The sequence below is a fragment of the Sus scrofa genome, chromosome 16 (genome assembly GCF_054392235.1).
Source record: "Sus scrofa isolate SSC_HxYL_T2T_F1_AM1 chromosome 16, Sscrofa_HxYL_maternal_Yorkshire_Landrace_v2.0, whole genome shotgun sequence".
Taxonomy (NCBI): domain Eukaryota; kingdom Metazoa; phylum Chordata; class Mammalia; order Artiodactyla; family Suidae; genus Sus; species Sus scrofa.
The window spans coordinates 76,278,837-76,290,073 of NC_139398.1; the positions used below are offsets into that span (position 1 = coordinate 76,278,837).

An 11,237-nucleotide genomic window follows, 5' to 3' on the forward strand; every position below is an offset into this window, starting at 1 on the left:
ATCTGGCATTGCTGTGAGCTGTGGTGTAGGTCACAGACACAGTTTGGATCCTGCGTTGCTGTGGCGTAGGCGAGCAGACGTAGCTCCAATTCGACCCCCAGCCTGGGAACCTCCATATGCCATGGGTGTGGCCCTAAAAAAGACAAAAGCAAAATAAATAAATGAATAAATAAATAAATGTAGTATGTATCAAGGACAGGCGGCTCCAGTTCAGATCAACCAAGTTCGAAAGGATAAACCGCTATTTTTCCATCCCCACTCTCAGCCCCCAAAAACACAATGCTTTTTCTACATAACTTAACCACTGATACCACTTTCCAGGTGGCACACCATGACACATCAGTGGATCCAGGAGAACACTCACCTTGCAAAGAGAACTTGGACCATTCAATGTGGTGACTACAAGTGCAAAATTTCCAAGGCTAGGATTCCCCCCAGTGTCTCTAATCATCTACCAGACAGAAGGAGATGGCCTAACCAACCTAAGAGCTCTTCTTCACTCAAAGTAGATTTTTCTCATGCCTAAAATGTTGACCAATGAGAACACATTCCACCTCTGAGTGATACTGTGGATTCTCCAGCTGATTTCCTGAGTTGAACCATCCCAAGGATGATGTAAGGTAATCTCCCTGTTGCTGTGGGAACTGGTTTCATAAGTGTCTCAACCAGCCCAGAAAATTTGCATACATGATATCATGCGGAAAGAGAAAGTTCAACTGCCTTCAAGTCAGCTGGTTCTACCCATTACTGTTCATTAAGAAAACACGGTACTTTGATTGCATCAAGGTTCTGGGGCATTCCAAAGACAGGTCTGCTTATCTGCTGCTCACTATTTCTCACACTTTCTCTCACTCACCAAGAAAGGCATCCAGCTAAGAAAACAGATGAGGAGCTCCTGTTGCAGCGCAGCGGAAACGAATCCGACTAGGAACCATGAGGTTGCGGTTCGATCCCTGGCCTTGCTTAGTGGGTTAAGGATCCGTCGTTGCTGTGAGCTGTGGTGTAGGTCGCAGATGTGGCTCGAATCTGGCATTGTTGTGGCTCTGGCGTAGGCCGGCAGCTGTAGCTCTGATTAGACCCCTTGGCTGGGAACCTCCATATGCCGTGGGTACGTCCCTAAAAAAGACAAAAGACCAAAAAAAAAAAAAAAAAAGAAAAAAGAAAAGAAAGAAAACAGATGAGAGCAACCAAAGGAATGTGCTGGTGGAGCTGGGTGTCGAATTCCTTTTTTGCATGTCCTATGATTGCCTTCTGGCAGGATGTTCCTGATTACAAGGGACAACGCCCCAAGGCTTGGCCAGTTTAACTGCAGGTTCTGACAACAACCTTCAGAATCTCGGCATTTATTGCTTCATCAGGGGACCTCTAATCACTATTGCACATCAGACACTCATTTCCTCTTTGTTCAACAGCACATGCTTTCACGCTAGGTGCTGAAGAACTACATGTGTTTCTCACCTTTTCCCCCCTCTCCTCTAAAGTAGCCAGGCTGAGGTAGCACTCTGGGGCCATCCCTATTGTTTTATAGGCAAACAGGACACAATTTCCAGAAAAGGTGACAATTTTCCTTGCTGGAATCCCCACACCTAATGTTACTAGGTGCTCAAATGTGGCTTTGAGAAAGGATTTAGCAGCAAAGGAATATCTTTGTTCTATATTCTGAAAGTAATATGTCTGTTTCTGTGGTCCCTAAACTGGAAACCAAGTCACCCTGAGGCACCATATAAATTCATGGAAATGCTGTGAGACCCCTGAAATCCCCGGAAAGAAACATGAAATACTCAACATCTGTTGAATGCTGCACCAACCCAAGGTTATTCAGCGTCAACATTAGATCATGCTGCTTTCCATTCAGTGATGCCATATCTTTGTGAGGTCATATTTCCTTCAGCAACTGTGATAAAAATCGAGTACCACAAGGCAATCTGTGGCAGAGGGAATGAAGGTGGAAGTATCCAATCTGATTCCAGAGATTCCAAAGTTTGAGCAGTTGTCCAGTGCCTAATAGGCACATGCATCCCATTAGCAACTGCGTGATTTAAGAATGCCATGAAAGGAGCTCCTATTGAGACTGAGCAGGTTAAGAACCCGACGAGTATCCATGAGGATGCAGGTTCAATCCCTGGCTTCACTCAGTAGGTTAAGGATCCAGTGTTGCCAGCAGCGTAGGTCACAGATGTGGCTCAGATCTTGCTCTACTGTGGTGTAGGCCAGCAGCTGCAGCTCTGATTCAAACCCCAGCCTAGGAACTTCCATATGCTGCAGGTGCAGCTGTTAAGAAAGAAAGAAAAAAAAGAACACAATTATAAATGGAACCATTATGTATTTCTTTTGGCCTAAGGGCACCAAGAAAAAAATCCCACTAGGCCGCTAAGCATTCCATAAACTGAGTTGGTTTGAAACCCTCTGGTCTAGTCAGTGATGCTTTGCAGCCCCCAGGAACCTCATTTGTACCTGGTCTTGGTTTGCATCCAGTGGTCGCTTCAGCTCAGTAATGTTTCCACCTTTTGGTGCTTGAGGTGCCCAGTACACAAGGCCTTTCTGAAACAGAATCCAGCCAAGGCATCACGGCCTCACTGGGCATCTCTCCTCCCACTGGCCTCTTTTCAGTTTCTCAAAGACACCAAGCTCTTTGCCATGGTGGGCACTTCTCATAGGTCCCATCCTAAATGCCACCTCATAGGAAAGGGCTCTGCTGACCTCTTGCAGCAAGGGCTCCCTGTTACTCTGTCTCGCCCACCATTCATCCTCTTTGCAGCATTCCATCCTCGGCACATCCATTCTTCCTTCCATGGGGGGCAGAGTCTCTGGCTGTTCTGCTCACAGCGGTGTCCACAGAACTTAGCACAGTGACTTAGCGCATAATTTGTCAATCAGTCCATCACTGAAAACAAATGATCAGATTTTGACTAGGGTCCTTTCAAGCCCAAAGCCTTCTGAAGGCTTTTCTGGCAAAGAGTCCATCAGACAACAATGAGGACCAACTACATCGCCAGCCCTGGGCAGAGGTGGTCCAGGGCAGCATTTGAGACCAGGAATCCCAGCTCTGCCATCTCTCTGCTGGCTCACACTGGGCAAGTTACTCACTCTGTCTTTCTACACTCAGTGACTTTGCCTATAAAAGGGTTGCTATGAGAACTAACTGTAAAGCTCTTAATCGGTGTCTGGCAAGAAATAAGTGTTTCAAAAAGAAGTGAGCTGTCATTATGAAGACAGCATCCAAGGATTCCCCACTGAAGCCTACAGGTCATTCTTAGGAGAAGTTTTGGCCTCAGAAACTGATGGGTCCAAATGACTCTTGCTCTTTTTATTTTATTTATTTATCTATTTATTGCTCATTTTAGAATATATAAATCACTGCAAAAACTGATACATAAGCAACGAACTCCCAGACCTATTGGTGGTCCTAGCTCAACTCAAGATCAGAAACAAAAAGAATTTGTAGGGAAACTTGATTATCCAGTTGGATAACAGAAATGGAAAGTATTAGCTAGATAACTGCTAATTTGTCTAGACCTGGCCTGTACCATGACACTAAGCACTAAGTGTGTTTGCTTGATCTTCCCAATCCTTTGCTTGCTTCCTCTTAACAAGCCCTCTTCATATTCTAGGCTTAAAAGTAAGCACAGTGCAACCTGGTGTCTACCCAGTGGCACCTGGGAAGCGCATCATCAGAGAGCAGATATGCTACGTGCAGGGGGAGGACACATGAGCGGTGTCTTCATCCATACGAGACTTCTGTGCATTCTCTTTCCTGAGCCTTCTGCACCCAGTCTCCCTGCACCGGACCCTCATATGGGAAGCATCATTCTCAGAAACCACTGGAATCGGGTCATTCTTCTTCTCAAGAGCTCTCTGCACTTCCCATTTCACATGTCTCCACATCTCAGAAAACCACTTATCCCTTTGGCCTCCTATATACATATGACTTAGCTGAGGATAATGCCTTTCCTGTTAACCTGAGTTGCCCTCACTTTATAAACAAAATATACCTTTCATGACGGGTGGTACCAAAGGACTCAAACATATGATGTGTTTCAGTCCCAGATTCCCCACTTACTAGCTACATTTTCCATGGCAAGTTAACTACATCTTTGAGCCTCTGTTTTCTCATCTGTAAAGTGGGTAGGATAGCATCTACCTCATAGTTTTGTTGTCAGTACTAGATGAGAAAACACACATGAAACACCTAGCATGGTACCTGGTAGACAGAAGAACAAAAGTTAGCTATTATTTCAAATATTCAATAAGTTTGCCATTATTATTTCTCACAAACTCCTCATCCTTCAGGTCTCAGCTTAGACATCACCTCTCCTGGGAAGCCTTCCCTGATCACCACCCCAAAAATGCACGTCTTTTAATGCACCCTGCCCCAATCACCATAGTAAGATGTGTCACACTGCAGTATCCTTGCCTCTTGGCTTTTTGGTTGCTCCCCAGGCTACTATGAGACATTACTGGTAGGGACAGTGTTCCTCCTACACTGACATAGCATCTGGCACAAAACAGGTGCCCAGTAAAACTGGGGCCAAATAAAAAGTAATGAATTAAATAAACAACCAAATAAAGACAAAATAATTTGTAAAAGCTTTGCAACTGACCTAATGACCTGCTTTTGTCTAAGACCTAATGATTGCTCGAATATAAGACCAGAGGCTGGTCTGGCAATCAACCACATTTCTTTTTTTCTTTTTTCTTTTTTTTTTTTTGGTCTTTTTTTAGGGCTGTACTGACAGCATATGAAGGTTCCCAGGCTAAGGGTTGAGTTGGAACTACTGCTGCCAGCCTACACCACAGCAACAGGGGATCCGAGCCTCGTCTGTGACCTATAACCCCACTCACAGCAATGCTGGCTCCTTAACCCACTAAGAAAGGCCAGGGACTGAACCCGAATCCTCATGGATACTAGTTGGGCTCATTAACCACTGAGCCACGATGGGAACTCCTCTTTTTTATATTATTTAATTTTAATAAGAGTTATCACCTATTGATCCACCTTCTACACAAAATATAATTTGATCCTGACAACTCCTCTGAGGTAGGTACTATAAGTAGTACCTCCTTCCTCAGATGAGAACACCGAGGCTTGGAAAGTTGAAGTAATTTTCCCAAGATCATCCAGCTAGTAGAACAGAGCTGAGGCCAAAACCCAGGGCTGCTCAACTCCAGGATCTGTTTGATCTGCTGCATCTTGCTCTTCGTAAGGATGCAGCTTTTCTTTTTTTCCTAAATTTCTCTGGCTTCCCAAATCCTACAGAGTGGTATTTCATCACCACTGTTGCTTATACCCCAAACATGATAATGCCTTAGGCATAAATTCATTTGGTTTCTAATCACCCATTCAGGGTGTGGCTACACTTTCATCTTGGCATCATTTAACGTTCATGCCTTGTCAAGTTTCCCCACCATGAACGTAACCTGTTTGTCACAATGCCCAAGTCTTAGTCTTATGATACTAATTCCCAAGGCCTAAAGGAACATCTTTCAGCTAGTAAAAAAAAAAAAAAAGCACAAAATTAAATTTCTGTCTACTTGGTTGTTACATATTCAGTTGTTATATATTCAAGTAAAATGACTGGAAAATCATCACCAAATGTGAAGGATAAGTTTAGGACAGCCTGACTTGGCTGAGGTATAAACAATTTTCACACTGGGGAGTATATAAGGTACCTCAAGCAGGTAAATACATTTAATAACCTTGGTACTATTTGATTTTCTTTTTCTTTTCAGGGCTGCACCTGTGGCATATGGAAGTTTCCAGGCAAGGCACTGAACTGGAGCCACAGCTGAGGCCCATACCAACAGCCTGAGGATTAACCCACTGAGAGAAGTCAGGGCATCCTCACAGACACTACGTCAGGTTCTTAACCCTCTGAGCCACAGCACGAACTCCTGTACTCTTTGATTTTTTTAAACCAGCAGCATGGGGTTTTTTTGGTTTGGTTTTTTTTTTTTTTTTTTTTTTGGTTATTGTTGTTGTTGTTTGTTTTTTTGAGTACCATCAAACATAAAGACAGATAAATGGAGAGGATTTTTTAAGCCTCAAAACTGGAGAGAAAATGACAGGGCAAGAGACTAGGGTCAATAGTTATTTTCCAGAGCAGATTTCTAGAGCAAGATATAACAAAAGCCCAGATGAATATAAATTCCTATGAACAGAAAAACAAATGGAGCCTCAAACGTGAGTTCCCAAACCAAGTCACAATGGAAGATGCAAATCCCAGGCCCTGATTTTTGGCCACATTACTTCTCACTTAAAGAATTCTATGTGCTCTAGGATGAGTAACAGCAGGAAATATGCTTCATTAAAGGATGGTTTAACCATTCATCCTACAAGTGCAGGGGCAGCCAGTTGACATACAGTAATTATCTTGGTTTGAGTTGATGTCGAAAGGGACCACCAGATGCAGACGATAGGGCTTTGCCCCAGAAGCCTGCCGTCTCCATCTTTGTCCCACTTGTCTTGTTCTACCTGTCTGTGCTGACAGCAAGGCCAGACCAACTGTTCCCACACCTTTCAGCAAAAGCATTTAAATACCTCAGCAATTCTATAGCCCAGGCCATACCCACTTCCTTCCGGCTGTCCACACACCCATTCCTTTCACTGGGATTAACATAAAAACACATGTAGAAAGGAAGAGAAAAAGATTTCCATATGCAAATTGAGAAATCAATTTCAGAGTGGAATATATGACTTACTCTGCTGTCAGTCCAGTAGAGCAAGCCTGAGATACCCACTTGGATGATAAGCTTCAGCCGTAACTACTTCTGACACCAGCTGCCTTTTTAACCCGGGCTCAGGAGAGAAGGATGACACTGTAGAAATGTGATCAGAGTTATGGATACGGCTGAAGGGGAGGAGGTTGGTGAAGACGTCTTAGTCTCTTTAAGATGAAGCTGACATTAGGGATCTTTTACAAAGCACTAAAACAAACAAACAAAAAAAAAACAGTATTTGAAGGACACTTGAAATAACTGAATAAGATCACTTCAGGCAGTCTTCTGCCTGAACATCATTCCTAGCACAGACGCCTTTCTATCACCACCCATAAAGTACAGCACTTCACAGTGACTTGGCAACTTTCATCCCAGGAGAAGGTTATAATCCAGGAGCGCAATCAATTATAGTTGACATAGGGCTCACGATCTAACCCGGGACTGTCTGGTTGTAGAATATAAATTCCTAACCAGTAAATATTCTGCCTTTTTTTTTTTGCTTCATTCATCTCTTTTCTTTTTTTCCTTTTTTTCGCTTTTAGGGCCGCACCCACCGCACATGGAGGTTCCCAGGGTAGGGGTCTAATCGGAGCTATAGCTGCCAGCTTACACCACAGCAACACGGGATCCAAGCCACACCTGCTACCTACACCGAAGCTCACAGCAACGCCAGATCCTTAGCCCACTGAGCAAGGCCGGGGATCGAATCCACCACCTCATGGTTCCTAGTCATATTCGTTTCCCCTGCACCACAACGGGAACTCCCTCATTCATCTCTTTCTTCAATGACATTTTTTTCGGATTAGAAAAGTAATACCAGCTCATTGTAGACACACTGGACTATTTAGGAAATCACAAAGAATTAGACAAAAATCATCTACAATTCATACCACTCAGGTATATATACTATTACATTTTTGGCTATAAAGCCTTCCAGGCTTTTCTCTGCAGAAGCACACATTTCTGAGATGGCAGATAGGAATTACTGCCAAGGCCTTTAAACTGCAAGCGTCTCTTCAAAAGCAACTGACCATCTAGGGGAAGAAGCCTTGGTCCTCATGAGCCCCACAAATGCCATATTTCTTCACTTTGGCAGCAGCACGAACCACTGGGGCTCACCCGAGAGGCACATCTGCCTCTTGATGGTCCATCCATTTCCACCTGGTTGCAGAATACACCCCTGTGGAATCCTGATCCTCTTCACAACTCAGGGCAAACCTGACTCCGCTCACACTTTCATTGGGAGCCCATCTTCCTTCACAGTGATTGGCTGTAGGGGACCAGGGAGACAAAGAGAAAGCCATGGGAGCTCCTGGTACAAAGTCTTTGCTCCGAAAAGAGACACACGAGAAAAGATGGCCTTTTGCTGTCCAAGAAGCTGTCCTGTGTAGATAAATGCCTGGAACTGAAGAGCCACTTTAGGAGCTTGAGAGAAGCTGGCTGGGGAAGAAAGTCTGAAGCACCTTACGTGACCCAGATAGAAGAGTCCAGATGACCTAGAGGAAGACACAGGAGGTCACCGGACACAAAAGAGACTATAATAATGAAAGAGCAACTTGTGATTTGAAACAACTGGCCATTGGGGACCTATGGTAGAACACAGGGAACTCTACCTAATATTCTGTAATGGTCTATTTGAAAAAAGAATTTGAAAAAGAAAGGATGTGTGTGCATGTATAACTGAATCACTTTGTTGTACAGCAGAAATTATCACAAAGTTGTAAATCAATTATACTTAAATAAAACTTTAAAAAATGAAAAAAAGAGCAACTTGCTGAAGAATATGTATAGTACAATCCAATTATATAGCCAGATGGATTGCTTATGCAATTTTCTAAAAGATGTCTTTTTTTTTTTTTTTCTTTTTAGGGACGCACCACGGCATATGGAAATTCCCAGACTAGGAGTTGAATTGGAGCTGTAGCAGCTGGGCCACACCACAGCCACATCCACACCAGATCCGAGCTGCATCTGTGACCTACACCAAAACTCACGGCAATGCCAGATCCCTAACCCACTGAGTGAGGCCAAGGATCAAACCTGCATGCTCATGGATCCTAGTTGGGTTCATTAATCACTGGGCCACGAAGGGAACTCCTAAAACATTTCAATTTTAAGAGAGTATGCGTGGGTTCCCCTTTACTTGAAACTTGTGCTAGAATTCACAGCATTCTTCCAGAGAAAAAAAAGATCTGTGGTCAAAAAAATTCTTCAAGTTATTTTCAGTTTCTAGGGGGATCCTCTCCATCTCAGAGCTCCGCACGCCTCCTGTTTGTCACCCGAACTTCCTTTCCCACAGGAGAAGCTACAGAGAGATCACGAACTTTGGCTCAGCTCGCCTGGGGTCAGGGTCTGAAAGGTGAAGTGGGACAGAGAGATAAACCTCTTCTGTGAAAGCAGAACGTGGGCATTTGGCTGACATCACCAGAGTGCTGGTCGGCTTTGCAGGGCATCCCAAGATGAGTAAGGCACAGGATGTATCTCCAGGGCAGTGGCCACAGTGGTTGTGTAGCATGCCCCAAGTGTGGGCCACAGTTCCCACATCACAATCACCTGCAAACCTGTTAGAATGTAAACTCCTCAGCCCCACTCCTGACCTAGCGAATCTCCACCTCCTGGGGGGCGGGGGGCAAAAACCTCATTTTTTTTTTTTTTCTTATCTGTAGATCAAGTATGAGAACTACTTTCCTTGGTGGGTGAAGTGGCCTCATCAAAACAGGAAGTCAGTCCTCTGGGGCAGAGGTAGGGCAAGGACAGATTCTTTTTTCTCATCTTGGATACCTGGACGCTCAGAGCCAAATGAATGGCCCAACTGTTGCCATACGGTTTCATGGCATGAGGATGATTAGGAGCCCTGTTTCTGGCTCCTCTCATTAATTCCTTGACTTCTTTCATTCCTCTTGCCATCTTCAAATGTCTGCTAGTGAGCTACCAAGAGTTTTCCTGGGACAGGCAGGGTAAATGAATAAACGAGTAAAAATAGCTGCTGATTAAACACTTAGCCAGAGGCTGCGATAACTACATTGCATCGTATCTCATTTAATCCTCACTACAAACCCAAGATCAGGTACTATTTATTACCAATCCCACTTTACCAATGTGGGAACAGAGGTTTGGAGAAGTTACTTAAGTAATTTGCAGAGCAGGTGCTGGAATCCAGGTCTCTAATTACACAACCTATGCTCTTAAACACTTAGTACTTGTCCTTGGGGTAAGTGAACAGTGGCGACCCCATACTTTTTATATAGGACTGGCCCTGGGGCTGCAATCTGAGTGGAAAAGTTGATCTTGATCTTTTTTGTGCATAAATAGCACACTGTCCTTACTTAGATATTGTTTCAGATCGATTTTTTAAAATTTTAAAGATGCTTTTATGAACACATTGAAAACATGTTTTGTCTTATTTTATGTATGAATGTTTTTATGGAGGGTCACAGAAGGGCCCACCTGCAGTGGTACAGCCATTATAAATGAATCAGTGAAACTATTTCACATCAAATTCATTTTAAAATTTCGGTTTAGTAACATCTGATGATATATCAGGGGACATGAATGCATTTTTACAGAAAGAACCCCCCAACTTAATATCTATTTTTAACAACATATTTAATGCGCGGTGCATATCCTAAAATAACAACAACAAAGGTAAACTGTGGAAAGGCCCCTTCCCCATCACCACCTGGCTATACTCCTCAGGGAGGCCCACTGTAAAAGGCACATGCACATTTGAACACGTACACACACACACATTCAACCAACATATAATGCAACCTACTTTGTTCACGTAATCATGTATTTTCGACCTAGGATGTTTAGCTTTGCTATTTCATTTGAAAAGAACTTCCGTTCCACTTAAAGCCTAGAGGACAGAGGCGACGGAGAAGGCGCTCTGAGCGAGAGGTAATGTCCCCGCCCAAACCAAAGCACAAGGTCGGATAACCAGTGGGACTGCCAGCTAAGCAGGGCCTCCGCCCTCCCACCGCCAGGACACCCGGAGGGAGAGAGGAAGTGTGTGGCTGGGAAGCTCCGCCGCTCTCGCCCGGGTTTCCCGTTTTCCCCGGCTGAGACTGAGAGGAAAGTTAGTGCGGAAATCTGCACCCACCTTACGCCCGGCCGGCCCCAGGAACTTCCCTCGCGGCTGGGACTGGAGACCAAGATGCAGAAGTCACCGGCGGGTGCGCTCCCGGACCGCGTCGCCGCCGCGCAAGGACCGCCTCGCAGTAGCGCCATCTGTCGGCGGCGTACGTATTTGACTATGGCACTCATCTTTCTGTCTGCAGTACTTGGTGTAGGTGCTCCTGCTGCTGTGCAGGTGGGGGTCGGGATGTGTACGATCCGTGTACACCCGTGTACAACTTTGTACCCCTCTTAGCAATGTGAAATTCTGCTAGAAATTTCTAGATAGTCCTTCTAACTCTGTGCATCTGTGTAGAGCTCGTTGGGCCATAGATTTGAGTGCAAATGAGTGTGAAGATATAACATAGGTGCCCAAAGGGATGTGCCTTCAGTGTGGCATGGGT

The 11,237-nt window shown here is 44.5% G+C and overlaps 1 long non-coding RNA gene across 1 annotated transcript in view; it reads right to left on the reverse strand.

Annotated features, from left to right (window-relative positions):
• The window catches only part of LOC106508256 (uncharacterized), a 448,820-nt gene extending 437,883 nt beyond the window's left edge, over positions 1-10,937 (reverse strand). The window contains exon 1 of the long non-coding RNA XR_014830949.1: positions 10,820-10,937. This is a non-coding gene — a long non-coding RNA (uncharacterized LOC106508256). The remainder of the gene's footprint in view (positions 1-10,819) is intronic.
• Between the last annotated feature and the right edge of the window lie 300 nt (positions 10,938-11,237).